At 40.9% G+C, this 19,544-nt stretch overlaps 1 pseudogene; it reads left to right on the plus strand.

Moving 5' to 3' along the window:
• Positions 1-828: 828 nt before the first annotated feature.
• Positions 829-14,594, plus strand: LOC123728974 (zinc-binding protein A33-like; annotated as a pseudogene).
• Positions 14,595-19,544: the final 4,950 nt, after the last annotated feature.

The following is a 19,544-nucleotide window of genomic DNA, read 5'->3' on the forward strand; positions in this document are numbered from 1 at the left end:
TGTGTGTGTGTGGGGGGGGTAATAAAATTGTAAAAAATTTTTTGGGAAAAACATCAGTTATATCAGTTTGTCAGAAAGAGTTAGGCCATGTAAAGGGTTAAGTCTACCAGGAAGTGCAGAAAAAACGCATAACAGTAAAAATTGGGGAGGAGCATGTTCAAGTCATGCTGAAGTAAAATTTTGCTGGAAACACGGAGTGTGTATTGTACATGTTATGACAGTCTCGCATACACTTAAGAAACAACTACATGCAATCTCTAAGCCTTGTTTGATACAGTACTACAAACAGAAACAGTAGAGAAAGCAACCACAGTTATACACAGGTGAGTAGGTCGATGTATTGACCTAGCCCTTGATCATGACTCTCAGTTCCATTAAATGACACATAAGAGTCATTGGACGAAGGAATTTTCTGTAAGGGGGTAGCGTTTTGATAAGAGCCGCAACGTTCGTTCTGAACATTAACGCGCATCGCTTTTTAAGGACCTTTACTTTAATCTTGGCGAGAAACAATTTTCAGAAAACAAAACGTTAAATTGATACACACCTTGATAGGGTTAGGATTCTCACACGGGCATATTTCCACTTTACTGTGCTTGTTAACGGAAAACAGAGTGGACTACCTGTGCTAATTAGTTATCTGCGTCTCTGAACACCTGTGTGTAAACGGACAGACACCACAAACTTGTCACAAAATAATACTGTTGGCTACAACTGTGCTAAAACAGTGTACAGTAACTATTTTAATGTAATATGAAATTATTTTGATGTGATATGAAAGTAGAGGGTTTATGTTTCAAGAACCATACCGCAATATTCAATTATGAGATGGCTGCTCAGTTCAGGAAGTCAGTTCAAGTGAACACTACCAGCAGCCCAGACCAACGCCCTCCCGAGCCTGGAGAAGTGGCCTGTGACTCCTGCACTGGCACGAAGTTCAAGGCTCTGAAGTCCTGCCTGGAGTGTATGACCTCTTATTGTGAAACTCATCTGCAGCCGCATCAGATAGCCCCAGCCCTGAAGAGACACAAGCTGATTGCCCCTGTGGAGAACCTAGAAGACAGGATGTGTAAGGAGCACAACAAACTCCTGGAGCTGTTCTGTAGGACTGACCAGACGTGTGTTTGTCTCTTGTGCATGAAAACAGAACACAAGACTCACTACAATGTCCCTCTAGTTAAAGAGTATAGACAGCGAAAAGTTCAGCTGGGGAAGATGAAGGCAGAAGTGCAGCAGATGATTCAGGAACGACTTCAGAAGGTTCAGGATATAAAACACTTAGTAGAGATCAGCAAGAGAGACGCAGAGGGAGAGATAGAAGACAGCGTACAGGTCTTCATTGCTCTGGTGCACTCCATTGAGAAAAGCCAGGCTGAGTTCATTGAGGAGAAGTAGAAAGCAGCAGAGAGGAAGGCTGAAGGGCTCATTAAAGAGCTGCAGCAGGAAATCGCTGAGCTACAGAGGACAAGCACTGAGCTGGAGCAGCTCCACCTCCTCCAGAGCTCCCCATCCCTCAGCACCCTACCTCCCACCAAGGACTGGTCTGAGATCAGTATTCACACCAGTCTGGGTGTGGGGAACCTGAGGCGAGCTGTGTCTAAGCTGGAGGAGACACTCTGGAGTGAAGTGTCATGACGTTGCCCTCTCTCTGGAAACAGGGAGCACAGTTGACCCCCTCCCCCTTGCACCATCCCCCTACCTACCTCTCCCTACCCAGGCCCTGTGAAGGTGGTCATAAAATTCTAAAGGAGAATGTCCTGCCGCATGGCCCAGTTGAGACAGAGAGGGGTTTGATAGAGAGACAAAGGAAATTCTTCCAACTCACAGAATTGGGGAACCGAACGACATTTATGTTCTGGAGAAGGTATTAAAGATCAGTGAAGAATCCAGCTACGAACTGGTCCGCTTGGTACAATTTTGTGATACTCATTGGAGACAATAGTACCATATTACCATACTAAGGTTTATATAATAGCTTCAGCTATGGGACTTACATCTAAATGGTTGTATACAATGATTTAATAAGATTAAAGCTATTTGGAATATGTTGAGAGGCTATGTACTGATGTTAATATGATAGAATTGTATTTCTGTTCAAAGCTTAACTCAGTCATCGGCACGCCCCCAGGGACACAGACAAGACCTGGTGTCATGAGACAGCCTTTTTCTGTCATTCCGAATAAAACCCCCACCCAGGGTTACTTTCTTCAGACCAGGCCTCCACTCCATTACGAGTTGGCCAATAGGTTTGACCATGCATCCCTCTACTGAAGTAACCATACCACGTGGTTAAACTATCGATACCGACAGAATAATAACAAGTCTTTGATATTAATTAACCTCTTACATCTAGACGTTCCGCTAGCGGAACACCTGCTCCAATATCCAATGATAGGCGTGGCGCGAATTACAAATTCCTCAAAAATACAAAAACGTCAATTTTTCAAACATATGACTATTTTACAGCATTTTAAAGACAAGACTCTCCTTTATCTAACCACACTGTCCGATTTCAAAAGGCTTTACAGCGAAAGCAAAACATTAGATTATGTCAGCAGAGTACTGTTGTGGCTAATTTCCGCATTACCAAATGAGGAGTTACAAACACACCAGTCCGAGTTAAACTACATCTTTAATACTTAAGATACTTTTTCAAAAGTTCTTGACCCCCAATAATGCACTCTCTCGAATGAATCATTTAATGAGGTGATTACAGAATGGCTACAGGGATCTTTTATAGCAACGATACAGCCCCTTCAACGTACATTGACAAACCACAGATACTTAGTAACAGTTCACAAAGGTTACGTTTTGTATGACAGATATCCATAAAACACATCAGACAGTAACTGCTATGTCAACAGGATTAATGGTATAGCCCAGTATCTGGTCTCCTTAGAACCGTCCCTCCCTGGTACGGTATTGAACAGAACTATTTCATCCAATGGCATATATCAATTGTCAACTCTAGATACTCCCATCTCAAGCAAACCCCCTCTTGACCCCACTCCTGGACAGGCTCACTGGGGGGAGTGAGCCTCTAGGCCATATATTATCACAGGATAAGTGTGAGATCTAAGAGAGGACATACAAGGGTCCATTTACTGCCATAATCCTCCCCACAATAAAGAAAAGGAGGGAGTGACTTGCTCACAGACATTGTGGAGACAAGTCATTGGTTCCCCATTAATCACGCCATCCCTTCACATGGTTTAAGAAATAGGTAAAGATACATTCTCATGACGACAAGTCTGACCTCTCCTCTCTCTGGGCCCCAAGTGTCTGAGCCCCAGCTAAGGTAGACGTGCAACTGAAAAGACACCAGAGTCCAATGGACACTTTCTAATGACAAGTACCTCAAATAAGCATATTATACTAATAAAACATCTTAATTATCTATGTTACCCAACTAATTCTGATTCGTCCACGACATTCCCCTCTCAAGGGACTCCGTCCCTTCTAGAGAATCAGAACAGTAACGTTACAGCGGAACCAGTGTCTAAACACAGGCTTCATCACAACAGAAAAGACAGTCATCCCTCTGTGTCCCCTCTCAACTTAAAAGAAAATCACCAGATTTAAGAACGTTCATTCACATAGAACATACATATATTCGACATATACCAAAAATCACAAAACAATAACTCATTGCATGGGGTTCCTGCACATAACATCCCAAGAAACTCAGCACTGTCTCTTATTACCATCCCCCAACATTTACTAAACACTCTAGCAATTTGTCTGGGAATGCTATGATACACAGTCACCTGCACGAACCCATGAAGAAAAACAAAAAATGCATACAGTTTATGAGATTCAAAGCTATATTTTCCATAGACAGTAAAAATCACATAATTAATGCATAATGCAGTGCATGCACCAATGAAGTTTAATAAAATCATCTTTAGTTATCTATCACACTCCAATGGATCAGCATAGTGTGTTGGAAATGACTATTTCCATCCCAAAAACTAAAATTAGCATATCTTGTTGTACAAATCCAGGTAGTGACTCCTAGTTAAAATAAAATGTATTCCCTTGGTGCCTAATGAACATCACCCAAGATAAGCATCATGATTCCACTATTCATAAGGCAATGCCTATAGATCCAATAGATTAGGATCATTTTCACTCTCCAGATCAGAGTTCACCCATGGCATTCACCATGGCATGCTTATAATAACCTCAACATCTTTAGTTCTTAACAACAATCAAAACAATCATCCCTATCACATTAATTGCTTCACTCATATAGATTTTAACATACTCAACTCAAATCAATCCTTCAGTTTTAAGAATCATTCAATTTCCAACTAAAATCATAATTAGAACTCAGTTAATTATCCAACCAAAATTTCAAAATGACATTGCTCAGTGATTCAAATTGGTCTTATCACTCAAAGTAACAACTCAATTTAAACAAACATCAATATTAGCAGAATGTACATTCATTTTAACATCCAGTATAATTATCCCATAATTTCTACTATTAACAATTTTATCACGATTATTCTACAGATCACTATCTCAATGCATTCTTAATCTAAATTACTATAATTATACGTGGTGTAGACCTCTACAATCAACCTGATACCCCAAAAGTCTAAACAGTTTTGGGCACAGTTGACCAAACCCCTCTCTCCAGGCACTGATTCTTCTGGCGTCCTCTTCGTTCTTCTTCAGATAGCTTTAAAGTTCAAAGTGAATGACCCATTATAATGTCCCAATGTCAATGTTTCACCTTAGATGCCCATTATGTCTTGTCCATTCGTCAACCGATATACCAGCAACATAAGAAAAGTTTAGAACAGCACCTTTCCCCATGCTCACTCCACGTGGACTCCTCTCACACTCCTGAGAGAAACATGAGAGAAAAGCAGTTGATAGCTTAGATCGGATACTGTACACCGGTTGCTGGCTCGGCCATTCCTCTCAGTAGAAATGGTTCGGACAGGGCCATATTTAACGCCTTCGTCACTCCTTCTTCAGCCAATTAGAGGGGGTTTGAGGTACACACACTTTTCGGTCCAATTATCTCTTCCATGCATTAAGATACCGTCTGATGTCACTTTTCATGATAACCTCGAAAGAACAGATCAGAACAACAGTTTAGTTCAGTTCATTAACTACATGATAAATGATTACTTTTACCAATTATTCTTAATACAAATGTCTAAACATTATTCAAAGAGAATAACAACACATTCTATTGAAATTATTCTTTCACATTGGTTAATACTTCCCATCACAATTTCAACTACATCGCAGAGTCACAGAATCAGGAAGTTAGACCTATAACCCATCAGGAATAGAACAGAACAAACAACACAACAATACACTCCTTCACATATCACTCAAGGTGTGTAAACTTTAATCCAAATTTCAAAGAACTGAATCCAAAACCTCAAAGGACTGTATCCTCCCTCATTTTTTTAACACATGACTCTCCATGAGAGTAATGTATTAAAAAAACACTACTACAAATCAAAAGATAAAACAAAATGTCAAATAACATAATCAAATGAAAATCACAACTCTGAAAACCTCCACAAAGAAAAAATAATTTACCTATATGGTCATAGGAAAACAGACTTCAAGCAGCCTACCCTTAGTGAAAGGCAATGCCCTATATCACATAGGTCCAAAGTCTAAGAACTTTAAATTCCATCATAATTGCACATTCCACGAATTACCTTGAAATCAGTATAACAAATGACCTAAAATGTATTATCCAAATGGCTTTCCCATGAGGCTGATCAGACCACACAGGAAAGCCCAGACAAAGGTCATAAGACAAACCACCCCTTCACAGAAATGTTTCATTACTATTTTAGGCAAATTAAATGTAAAAACTCAAACATTTTCAGCCTCTTGTATAACTGGTATCCAGAACATTTCATCATCAAAAGAATCCACATCTTTAATTAAAAGTCAGGGAGAAAAAAAAAATCAAAAAATTCCATGTGTATACCCCTTTAAGATATTTTAGCACTAAGTCATATGGAAAACTCACCAATCCCACAGGAAAGAGAAAAACAAATCAAACATACTATTTTAAGAACACCAACAAATAGTAATAACAAATGTGTTGTGTGTGGGTATTATCAAACCCTAAAGTAAAAACAAACAAAACATGTCCAGGCCTTTTCCATTTAGGTAGTTTACAGCCTCAATCTCACACACCCAAGATTATAGCCCCAGGAAACATTCCAAAGAGAGACAATGAAATCCCCATTTTCCCAAAGACAAACACAAAACACTTCGTTAGCATTCATTATACAACTGATTCAGAAACCCAAAAGTTAACTACAAACAAAACCTAATGATAATTCCACTGTGCTCCCTCAAATCATTAATCATTAGTTTTAATCTGCATCAATGTATATGCATGCTTAATTGACCCTTAGATACAATTATCCTGGTATCATTACTAGACCAATGTCCAACAAATATGTGATAGCTTTTTTCACCTTTGGATTGTTCCTGCAATATTTAATCCCAGGCATTTAATAAAATGTAGTTTGAGACGTGTTCTCTCATGTCGCCTTTAACATACATACTTCAGTTGACTTTCATCCGTCCTGGAGGAAAGAATCCTACTCAAACACATCAGATAATACAATGTTTAATTAAGTGAAAACAACACCAAAAATAAACAGTAAACAATAAACAAACCCATAACCTCTTTCCAGCAATCAAATCATTTCAACCTGTTGCATAAATTTAGTAAAAACAAACCTTGTTGTTTAACAAATCTAAAACCTTAAAAAAGTGTGCCGTCTTATCAGCATAAGAATCAAAACTAACTTTTTTCCACTCATAATACACAATGTTTTCATTCCCCAAAGGTCAATAATGTTCAGCTCATACATGAATGATCTTCCTTCTGTCTGTACAGAGTCTGAAGTTCCAATGTATGCAGATGATACAGTGATAAATGCATGCAATTAACAAACAACCTACACAAGAACTCACTTCTGTAATGGTTGAGATGACAAAGTTGCTAAGAGACTCATGTTTGCATCTCAATAAAATAAAAAATAAAACACAAAACACAGTCTGCATGTTCCTCACAAAGAAAACAACTGATGCCCTTGAGACAGATGTCTATGTATCAGGGAAAAAGTTCCACTGCATCATACTTGATTCCAACCTCTCTTTTAAAAGCAAATGAAAAAGGTAATTCAAATAACCAAATGCAACCTAGCTAATTTCCAAAACATATGAAATTGTTTTACTACAGAAGTAACAAAACTATGCTTCAAGGTCTCAGAGCGAGTGACGTCACCGATTGAAACGCTTTTAGCGCGCACCACCTCCTTTACACTCACCCCCCTCACAAAGAGCGCGTCCTCGCGCTATCTTGCGACTCTACGTCTTACAGGAACCCGCACGCCGGCCAAGCACACGCACAACTGTGATGAATTTGCACTGTCCCTGTAAAATAAAATTAACTCAACCTGCAATTCACTGTACTGTCCTGACATTGTTCCACGTAATGGAAACAGAGTATAATGTTTAAATACATAAACTTCCTTCTCTAATTCACTGGTGTTACCCAAACATTCAAACCAAGAATCAATAAGCAGGTTTCACATCACAAAATCCTTCCTTCCAGCCAAACATAGCCCAAGCATAGCCCAGCGCACATAACCAATTCTCTTCTCATCTTTTGTTTTACCCGTAAGCAAAAATATAACCCACTACTCAACTAACGTTCTGCCTTACCTCTATAGTAAGATTAAAACCAAACTTTACAACTTCCTCTTCTCTTTCAGCTTCACACTTATGAAATATCCAAGACTTTAAAAGTAACATGTAAATCGCCATACTTATAACATACTTCATTCCACTCTTTCTCTGTACGTCAGTTCCAGCAACAGACAACGTATTATATCAAAATTCCCTCGCTATTATTTTCTAATGAAATAGCCTTTCAATTTAAACTAATCAAGCTATCAAAACGTTACATTTATATCTTAAACAAACGCTAGCAACCGTATCTCTCCAGGCAAAACATTTCAATAGTTAAATTAACATTTAGTCCCCTGGTGCATGGGCTAGGATACCAACCCTGGCCTCCTACGTGGCAGGCGAGAATTCTACCTCTGTACCACCAATGCTATTTAATTAAACAAGACTTCCAGCAAATAAACCCATTCACAATTGTCTGTCGTCGTAAAATTAGGCACATATTACCGAGACAATTCCCAGAAAATAGCCCTAATTTCAAAGTCCAAGCGTTACTCCGGCCATGATTCTCACATGCCAAATGAATAGATTAGCAGTCAAAGAGTAAAATCAACATTCATAGACTAGGAAACAGATCTTGCGCCTTTTAATAAAAGTAGATTATGTTTTCTCAACGTATTTCAATTACTTTACTTCATCATATTAAAATCAGCCAATGATAATTAGTTTGATGGTAACCCTAGGCTTTGTCCGACTTTATAAACTACGTCGAGATTCCATCTTAGTTCGCTCTAACTTTATGGAAAACGGTTTATTCAATAAATCCAACAACTCCTCTCATACTGGGAGGAAAAATAAAACAGTTTCAGACCTTAAAACAGTTTCAACTGTTGTACCCAGACGGGGATAATACAATAAGCATTTATAGTTACATCGTTAGGGTAAGATAACCAAAAGTGGACACACTCCAATCAGTTTCTAGAGCACAATTTCCCAAACATTGTAGACAGTTTAATAACGCTTAAAACCTCATCTTTATTAAATTATCCATTAAAGATACCAACTCCAACCTACGTACGTCTACGAATGGATGGTTTAAATTGTATCTAATTATATTCTCAGCATTACTTTATCAAATCTCTAGTAATCGATTATACACACACATACAATTTATCATATTTTCACAAAATCCATATAAAACGTTAGAAACTTTTAGGTACTCACACAGAACTTTAAGGATCACCCACACAGGATTGGCCCGATACTCACACAGAACTGGTCCGATGTTCACACAGAACAGCAAAACATAATTGAAAGGTTACTCACACAGAGTAAACCTACTCACGCTCACACAGAACGCTCCTACAAAGATTACCTAGTGGTAACTTTAACAAAATACTCACACAGAGTAACCCAGGGCATACCTGGCTAGCACATTTTAAATAATTAGAATTCACCACCTCTGAGGGTCACTTAGACAGTCACACAGACATTCTCAGAACTAGGTCCTTATTCCAATAGGGCTTCACCAAGTACCATGTTTCACACAGAACACACACAGTCACCCTGGCCCCTCACCCCCACAAACCGCACCAATCCCCACTGTGATCAATTCAGTGTCAGGACGGCTCTAGGTCGCCCGCAACCGACCAGTGGCAGAGTATCATTGAGTCCGCAAACTCTCAGATTGCTCTCCTCTGACTCGGCCCTGTTTACGCCTCCAAGGTGCCCCCCTCACAAAGGAATACACACTCAGAGCTTACGTAACAGAGGCTAATTTCTAAAAACTTGACTTCAAGTGTGTTTTGCTCACCTCTTTCTTTAAAAAAAACGATGTTTGAAATGTGGTATCCACTCGGCTCGCTGCCTCTCAGATCAAAGGTGGGTCCATCTGCTTCGTTCCCGAAGTGTGGTTTCCCTGAGATCCCAAGTTTGAGGGATCCCTCGTGCACGATTTACCTAGGTCGTCAGGAGCGATCACCAAGTGAAGATTCACATCCCATCCTCGTCGCCAAATGTGGTGGCTAATTTCCGCATTACCAAATGAGGAGTTACAAACACACCAGTCCGAGTTAAACTACATCTTTAATACTTAAGATACTTTTGCAAAAGTTCTTGACCCCCAATAATGCACTCTCTCGAATGAATCATTTAATGAGGTGATTACAGAATGGCTACAGGGATCTTTTATAGCAACGATACAGCCCCTTCAACGTACATTGACAAACCACAGATACTTAGTAACAGTTCACAAAGGTTACGTTTTGTATGACAAGATATCCATAAAACACATCAGACAGTAACTGCTATGTCAACAGGATTAATGGTATAGCCCAGTATCTGGTCTCCTTAGAACCGTCCCTCCCTGGTACGGTATTGAACAGAACTATTTCATCCAATGGCATATATCAATTGTCAACTCTAGATACTCCCATCTCAAGCAAACCCCCTCTTGACCCCACTCCTGGACAGGCTCACTGGGGGGAGTGAGCCTCTAGGCCATATATTATCACAGGATAAGTGTGAGATCTAAGAGAGGACATACAAGGGTCCATTTACTGCCATAATCCTCCCCACAATAAAGAAAAGGAGGGAGTGACTTGCTCACAGACATTGTGGAGACAAGTCATTGGTTCCCCATTAACCTGTTAGGGCTAGGGGGCAGTATTTGCACGGCTGGATAAAAAAAATGTACCCGATTTATTCTGGTTACTAATCCTACCCAGTAACTAGAATATGCATATACTTATTATATATGGAGAGAAAACACTCTAAAGTTTCTAAAACTGTTTGAATGGTGTCTGTGAGTATAACAGAACTCATTTGGCAGGCAAAACCCTGAGACATTTTCTGACAGGAAGTGGATACCTGATGTGTTGTATTACCTTTAAACCTATGCCATTGAAAAACACAGGGGCTGAGGAATATTTTGGCACTTCCTATTGCTTCCACTAGATGTCACCAGCCTTTACAAAGTGTTTTGAGTCTTCTGGAGGGAGATCTGACCGAACAAGAGCCATGGAACGATGATGGCCCATTAGACACCTGGCGCGCGAGTTCATGTTGGGTACCCTCGTTCCAATACGTTATAAAAGAGTATGCATTCGTCCACCTTGAATATTATTCATGTTCTGGTTAAAAAGGCCCTAATGATTTATGCTATACAACGTTTGACATGTTTGAACGAACGTAAATATATTTTTTCCCCTCGTTCATGAAGTGAAGTCCGGCGGGCTTAGATCATGTGCTAACAAGACGGAGATTTTTGGACATAAATGATGAGCTTTTTTGAACAAAACTACATTCGTTATGGACCTGTGATACCTGGAAGTGACATCTGATGAAGAGAATCAAAGGTAATGGATTATTTACATAGTATTTTCGATTTTAGATCTCCCCAACATGACGACTAGTCTGTATCGCAACGCGTATTTTTCTGGGCGCAGTGCTCAGATTATTGCAAAGTGTGATTTCCCAGTAAGGTTATTTTTAAATCTGGCAAGTTGATTGCGTTCAAGAGATGTAAATCTATAATTCTTTAAATGACAATATAATATTTTACCAATGTTTTCTAATTTTAATTATTTAATTTGTGATGCTGACTTGACTGCCGGTTATTGGAGGGAAACGATTTCCTCAACATCAATGCCATAGTAAAACGCTGTTTTTGGATATAAATATGAACTTGATAGAACTAAAAATGCATGCATTGTCTAACATAATGTCCTAGGAGTGTCATCTGATGGAGATTGTAAAAGGTTAGTGCATCATTTTAGCTGGTTTTATGGTTTTGGTGACCCTGTCTTTGAATTGACAAAACATTACACACAACTCTTGTAAATGTACTGTCCTAACATACTCTAAATTTATGCTTTCGCCGTAAAACCTTTTTGAAATCGTAAAACGTGGTTAGATTAAGGAGATGTTTATCTTTGAAAGGGTGTAAAATAGTTGTATGTTTGAAAAATTTGAATTTTGACATTTATTTGGATTCAAATTTGCCGCTCTTGAAATGCACCTGCTGTTGATGGAGTGCACCACGGGGGGGACGCCTGCGTCCCACCTAGCCCATAGAGGTTAATCACGCCATCCCTTCACATGGTTTAAGAAATAGGTAAAGATACATTCTCATGACGACAAGTCTGACCTCTCCCCTCTCTGGGCCCCAAGTGTCTGAGCCCCAGCTAAGGTAGACGTGCAACTGAAAAGACACCAGAGTCCAAAGGACACTTTCTAATGACAAGTACCTCAAATAAGCATATTATACTAATAAAACATCTTAATTATCTATGTTACCCAACTAATTCTGATTCGTCCACGACATTACCCAGCCAGAAATAATCAGACACCCATTTTTCAAGCTAGCATATAATGTCACAAAAAACAAAACCACAGCTAAATGCAGCACTAACCTTTGATGATCTTCATCAGATGACACACCTAGGACATTATGTTATACGATACATGCATGTTTTGTTCAATCAAGTTCATATTCATATCAAAAACCAGCTTTTTACATTAGCATGTGACGTTCAGAACTAGCATACCCCCCGCAAACTTCCGGGGAATTTACTAAATTACTCACGATAAACGTTCACAAAAAACATAACAATTATTTTAAGAATTATAGATACAGAACTCCTTTGTGCAATCGAGGTGTCCGATTTTAAAATAGCTTTTCGGTGAAAGCACATTTTGCAATATTCTGAGTAGATAGCCCAGCCATCACGGCTAGCTATTTAGACACACACCAAGTTTAGCCCTGACCAAACTCCGATTTACTATTAGAAAAGTTTGATTACCTTTGGTGTTCATCGTCAGAATGCACTCCCAGGACTGCTACTTCAATAACAAATGTTGGTTTGGTTCAAAATAATCCATTGTTATATCCAAATAGCGGCATTTTGTTCGTGCGTTCAAGACACTATCCGAAGTGTAAATAAGGGTCACGAGCACGACGCATTTCGTGACAAAAAAATTCTAAATATTCCATTACCGTACTTCGAAGCATGTCAACCGCTGTTTAAAATCAATTTTTATGCCATTTTTCTCGTAAAAAAGCGATAATATTCCGACCGGGAAAGCGTGTATACGTACAAAGAGAGAGAAAATAAAAGCATGGGATCCCCTCGTGCACGAGCCTGAGTCTCACAGTACTGTGACCAGCCACTATCCAAACGCGCTAATGTTTTTCAGCCAGAGCCTGCAAAGCCACGATTCAGCTTTTTGCCGCCTTCTGAGAGCCCATGGGAGCCGTAGGAAGTGTCACGTAACAGCAGAGATCCCCTGTATTGGATAGAGATAATCAAGAAGGGCAAGAAATTGTCAGACAGGGCACTTCCTGTAAGGAATCTTCTCAGGTTTTGGCCTGCCAAATGAGTTCTGTTATACTCACAGACACCATTCAAACAGTTTTAGAAACTTTGGAGTGTTTTCTATCCAAAGCTAATAATTATATGCATATTCTAGTTTCTGGGCAGGAGTAATAATCAAATTAAATCCGGTACGTTTTTTATCCGGCCGTGAAAATACTGCCCCCTAGCCATAACAGGTTAATAGTCTGCAGCTAGAAATTCTATCATTGAACGCGAAGACCGACGAAACATCCATTCTATAACGACATTAATGAATGTCGCTTTGAAAGATCCATTCTAACCAAGAGAGAGAGAGAGGGAACTCTCCAACAGAACGACCTTTCCAACGAAGATCACTACGAAACACTGAGCATAAATATATTGATTGATTGCAATTGTTTCCGAATGAGTGAGCGTTCATGTGCAAAGGATTAGCATATCAACTGTTAATATTTATCAACTCTGTAGTGTCTTCTCAGCTGACCCCCACCACCCTTTGTTTAACAAGCCGCCATGCCGGTTTAGCCCCACTAGGGAACATTCCTCTACCATTTCTTTGTAACGATAACTACTGTTTGTATGCTTTCTGTGAATTACTTAGTTTAGTAAATCAATTATTTTAAGACAATTGATGTATGGATGACTTTGAGTAAAGACTGGGTTCGTGCAGATACAACAATTTACGACGTTTGGAATGAGACTGACGCGAGGTAAAATACACCATTTAAACCAGAAGATAATCGGCCTATACTATAATATAATATATAATGTTATAATATAGGAAAGTTATATTAGGAAAATTATACCTTTGTAATCTGAATATTTTCCTTGGTGCCCCGATCTCCTAGTTAATTACAGTTAAATGATTAATCAGTTTAATCGCGTAATAATAATTACAGGGAGTTATTTTGATAAACATGTCTTCAGTTAATGGTGCCCAAAGACACGACAGAAGTGAAGAAGTTGATGTATGATACTGCAATGAAGAGAATTCAGCAGTATGCAGTGGATGTGACTCTGGACCCTGATACAGCACATCCCGGTCTCAGCCTGTCTGAGGATAGGAAACAAGTGAGACATGTAGACAGAAGACAGAATCTCCCTGACAACCCAAATAGATTTTCCTTATGTACCGGTATCCTTGGAAAGAAGGGCTTCTCCTCAGGGAAATTCTACTATGAGGTGCAGGTCAAGGGGAAGACTGATTGGAATTTAGGAGTGACCAGAGAGTCCAGCAACAGGAAGGGTTACATTACACTGAGCCCTCAGAATGGATATTGGCGTGTGTGGCTGAGGAATAGGTATCAGTACCAGGCCAATACCTCTTCTCCTGTCTGCCTCTCCCTGAGAGAGAAGCCTCAGAAGGTGGGGGTATTTGTGGATTATGAGGAGAGTCAAGTCTCCTTTTATGATGTAGAGGCCAGGTCTCGTATCTACTCTTTCACTGGTTGCACCTTCACTGAGAAACTCTATCCATACTTCCGCCCTTTCAAAAATAATGATGGTAAAAACTCTGCCCCTCTGATCATCTCGCTTGTCAGTCTCTAAGTTTTCTATTGTCAGGCTCTGATTTTTAAAGCCTCACTTCTGAGTGAGCTATAAACATTTGTGTTCGTAAACGTTTGGATTTGGATGCTGTTATCACAGAATTCAAATAACTCAGTGGCAGTTACATTTGCAGAAACCATACTGTATAAAAAATGTCAGTACATAGATATTTTGTATAACATGTGTATTCTTACATGTACATATATACTGCAAGTGTCTAGGGCTAGGCTGTGTGTACTGTGACCTGCTGTTCAGAATGTATGTGTTTGAATTTGTTGTGCAAATGTTATGTGTTAGTTATAATCTAATGTCTGTGCTGACTGAAGTGTGTATATTACGCTCATGCAGCATACGTCCATTGTGAATGGTGGATATTAAAGCCAATAGTCTTCCACTGAATATGTCTATTAGTGACAGCATCACAATAAGACTAGTATATGTACACAATACAGAGGTCAGTATATGAGCCTAGAAAAAATATTACACCATGAGAACAGGGACAGAGTGGTTGCAGGGACTGTTCTCGTTTCTTCTTTTGTATCATATAGAGCAGCGGTACTCAAACACTATTTGAGAAGGTCCGGTCACACACATTTCCTAAGTGACAAAGGTCCAGATGGATGTTGTCATTTATCGGCGTAGTAACAAACCCCCACCATGCGACCCCAAACTGTTCACACCCCTCTTGTTGGCAGAGAGAAAAATGTGCAATTTCCTGCAGTTCTACACAGTATGCCCTGGTGTGAAGGGAACATTTTAGCAAATTTTAAAGCAAATTTCTTCGAATTCTACACTATTTGCAGGGGCGGACTTGTCATCTGGAATTATGGGAAATGTTAGATGGGTTAGTCCATTTTTAGCCTAGTGGGTCTGTCTAGCTTGGGGTTTTGGTGTAATGATGATCTAGCCAATAATAGGGTCCTCAAGGGAAGAAATGGGCCAGTGTGTTAGAAATGCCAGGTCGGATTTCTTGTCCCAGTCCGTCCCTGCTTATGTGTGTTCATATGATACCAGTAATCAAATCTCGGACGAATTTAGTCGGGACCCGCGGCCCGTATTGAGCCCGTTCTGGATCCGGCCCGCGGTACATATATTGAGTAAGGCTGTTGTAGAGTGACAGGTTTTCCTAGTAACAGTAGTGGTGTACATTAATGAACAACCACTAGGCTACACTGCTGCGCTGTCCTCTCTCTGCCCCATCCCCCCAATCACTTTCTCACTTTATTTATCTCTCCCTCTCTCTTTGCAAAAGCACTGCAGGCACTTGTACGTTCCCCTCTTGGTTTTGAACCACTAATTGACTAAATAAAAAAATGTGTTTTATATTTACGAGGCTTGCTGATGCACCTGTCTACAACGCATCCTTATTTGTCTCTTTTCTCTGGACCTTTAAGCTATCCAGCAAAGATGACTCACACAGATGATTGCCATGTTCTGGGGATTCACTCACACGGTTAACGCGTTCGTGTCTAACACACACACACACACACACACACACACACACACACACACACACACACACACACACACACACACACACACACACACACACACACACACACACACACACACACACACACACACACACACACACACCTCAAGGCAGAAACACTTACTGTACACACATGATGTAAAAACCTCAGCCAGCTGTAGACATATCTGTTCTGCCTTGTTATGGTTCTCCCTTTCCACCCTCTGACTCCACCGTGCCCTGCCATCCGGCCCACACACTCCTCTCTAGCCTGTAGTGGTGCTCAGCCAGCCTGCCACCCTGGGCCTGGGGCAGGAGGACACACACAGACCAGGACACAGAGACACAGCCAAGATTCAGGACCAAAACAGTTGTATAGTCAAAGTTGAATAGTCAATTATTCTACATTATAAACTGGGTAGTTTGAGCCCTGAATGCTGATTGGCTGACAGCCCTGGTATATCAGACCGTATGCCACGGTTATGACTAAACATTCATTTTTACTGCTCTAATTACGTTGGTAACCAGTTTATAATAGCAATAAGGCACCTCTGGGTTTGTTGTATATTGTCAATATACCACGTCTAAGGGCTGTATTCGGGCTCTCTGCGTTGAGTCATGTCTAAGAAACAGCCCTTAGCCGTGATATATTGGCCATATACTACACCCCATCTGGCCTTATTGTTTAAAAATATATATTTTATAAGATAACATATTTAATTGTCTACTTAAAGAAGAAAGCCAGTTGACTTTACAGGGGGAAAGAAGAAATGGTATTATTCTGATGAATTCATGGAAACAACAAATACTGGGCCGGGTAACTGATCACAGATATCACATCTCTAGCCTGTAAAACGGCTTGTACATGAAGCGTGGCCATTCCTCCTCTAGTAGCTATACTTATCCATATTCAGAGCTATCTGCAGAGTTGTATGACTAGCATAAACCATAACCCAGTAGATGACTATTAGGCTTAATGGAGGAGCTGACAGGCAGAGAGAGAGCTGCTGTAGTAATGCTTTAGGTGGTGCTGCGTTAACGTAAGGGAGAGACTGTGGTGTCTGATGTAACACTGATGGGAACATGTGACCTGCGGTAAGGGAAGCGATACCTGTGTGTATGATGTGACTACAGAGTAGATGTAAGAGAGACTGCAGTGGTTGATGATATAATATGGCAACACATACAGGGGAAGAGATACACTACAATACCAAAAGAATGCGGACACCTGCTTGTCAAACATCTCATTCCAAAATCATCGCCATTAATATGAAGTGGGTCCCCCTTTGCTGCTATATCGGCCTGATCTCTTCTGGGAAGGCTTTCCACTAGATTGCTGCGGGGACTTGCTTCCATTCAGCCACAAGAGCATTAGTGAGGTCGGACACAGATGTTGGGCGATTAGGCCTGGCTCGCAGTCAGGGTTCCAATTCATCCCAAAGGTGTTTGATAGGATTGAGGTCCGGGTTCTCTGCAGGCTAGTCAAGTTCTTCCACACCGATCTCGAAACAAACTATTTCTGTATGGGACTCGCTTTGTGCACAGAAGCATTGTCATGCTGACTTGTTGGAAAGGTGGCATCCTATGACGGTGCCGCGTTGAAAGTTGCTGTTGCTCAGTAAGGCCATTCTACTGCCGATGTTTGTCTATGGAGATTACATAGCTGTGTGCTCGATTTTATACACCTGTCAGCAACAGGTATGTCTGAAATAGTCGAATCCTCTAATTTGAAGGGGTGTCTTAACGTGACAGACTGTCTGATGATATGATAACCTCTAAGATCTTCCCAAGGAATGTTAAGACAGAGAGACAGTGTACTGTACTAGAACGTTGAGGATGTAGTGATGGACTGTCAGAGAGGCGAGGTGGATTGAGCCGACTCTGGCCTGAGAGAGGCGGTGTGTGTGTTCTGACCTCTTCCCAGGCCTGAAAGAAGCAGGTTCTCCAGTGTGTTAAGGGTCTGGTCAACTGCTTGTCTGCCCACTGTATCTATATCGCACACATCAGCTCCTTGATCACCTGACAACACACACACTGCCTGTCAAACTATTGCTAATGTGTATGTATATATGTGTTAGATGTGCATGTACATGTGTGTGTAAAGCGAGTGAGTGAGTGCATGCATGCAAGAGTACCTGGCTCCTCTTCTGGCCCTCACACCTCTGTGTGTTTCAGCTGTTTGAGGCTGTGTGTGTAATGTGTGTGTTCCTCTCTCTCCTCAGCTCCAGGCCATGCAGCTCCACAGCCCCCACCTTCCACTTCCTCAGCTCAGACCATACATTGGCCTATAGGAGAGGTTGAAATGCTGTCTTCTGTTAAATATCATTGTGTTAGGTTAGAGATAATGATTGGTGGATCGCATCCAGACAAAGGCCTGTGATTGGTGGATCACCTCCAGACTGGCACCTATTACTGGCTGCCCATCTTCAGGCTCCAGTGGTCTAGGATGTTGATCTCCATCAGGTCCATGTTGTCTTCAGTGATAAACATGTGTTTCCATGGTGACAGGTGGTTTTGGGCTGTTGTGGGGGAGGAGGAGCTCAGAGGTGGAACTGGATAGCTCTCTGGGTCAACCACCAACTCACCAGGCATCGCTACGCAATGTCAAAGATACAGTTGCAGTCCAGCTGTGCGCATATGAGTGTGCCTGCTTGTGTATGCCTGTCCGTTTGTATGCTGCTGACCCCCAAGCCAGGGAGGATACACAGCGGTTTGTGTGTGCTTTTTAACTGTCTGTTGTGCGGTGTGGCCTGAGCTCCTCTGTTTCTGACCCAATCTTAATTAAATGACCTAGCAGAGGACACAAGACTGACGACCAAAAAGCCAGGAGAAGACAGCTTGATGATGTCCCACCAGACCGTTAGATGAGGCAGTAAATCCAGACACTGTATAGGAGCAGGACAGGCTCAGAGGTTAACTGTCTGTGGTGACCTGGTCTGGGGAAAGAACTACTGTATACCATTCCTAATCCTGTAACAAGTGTGCTGAGAGTCGGGAAGTAAGTTCAGGGAGTGAGTGTTTTTAATAAAAATAATAAACCACGAACCACAAACAACTCACCGACATGAACACAGAGTCAATAACACCTGAGGAAAGAACCAAGGGGAATGACAGATATAGAGAAGATAATCGAGGTGATGGAGTCCAGGTGACTGTCATGAGGCGCAGGTGCGCGAGACTATGATGACAGGTGTGCGGGATAATCAGCAGCCTGATGACCTAGAGGCCGGAGAGGGAGTATACGTGACAAGTCCAGGAATGGAATATGTTGCTGTACTCCTAATTATCCCATTATCCGAACTAACAAATCGAGAAGATTGAAATACTGCTAGTTTTTAATTAAACTGCCTTTTTCGTCCTCATGCTATGCTAGCTAGGCTAAAGCAGCCCATTGGATTCCATGAAAATCTGAAGTGTTGGGGTGAGTAGCTATCGGAAGTGTTGTGCAATCCAATGAGTTGCTTTTGCATACATTTTGT

Source organism: Salmo salar, chromosome ssa01 (assembly GCF_905237065.1).
Source record: "Salmo salar chromosome ssa01, Ssal_v3.1, whole genome shotgun sequence".
Lineage (NCBI taxonomy): Eukaryota > Metazoa > Chordata > Actinopteri > Salmoniformes > Salmonidae > Salmo > Salmo salar.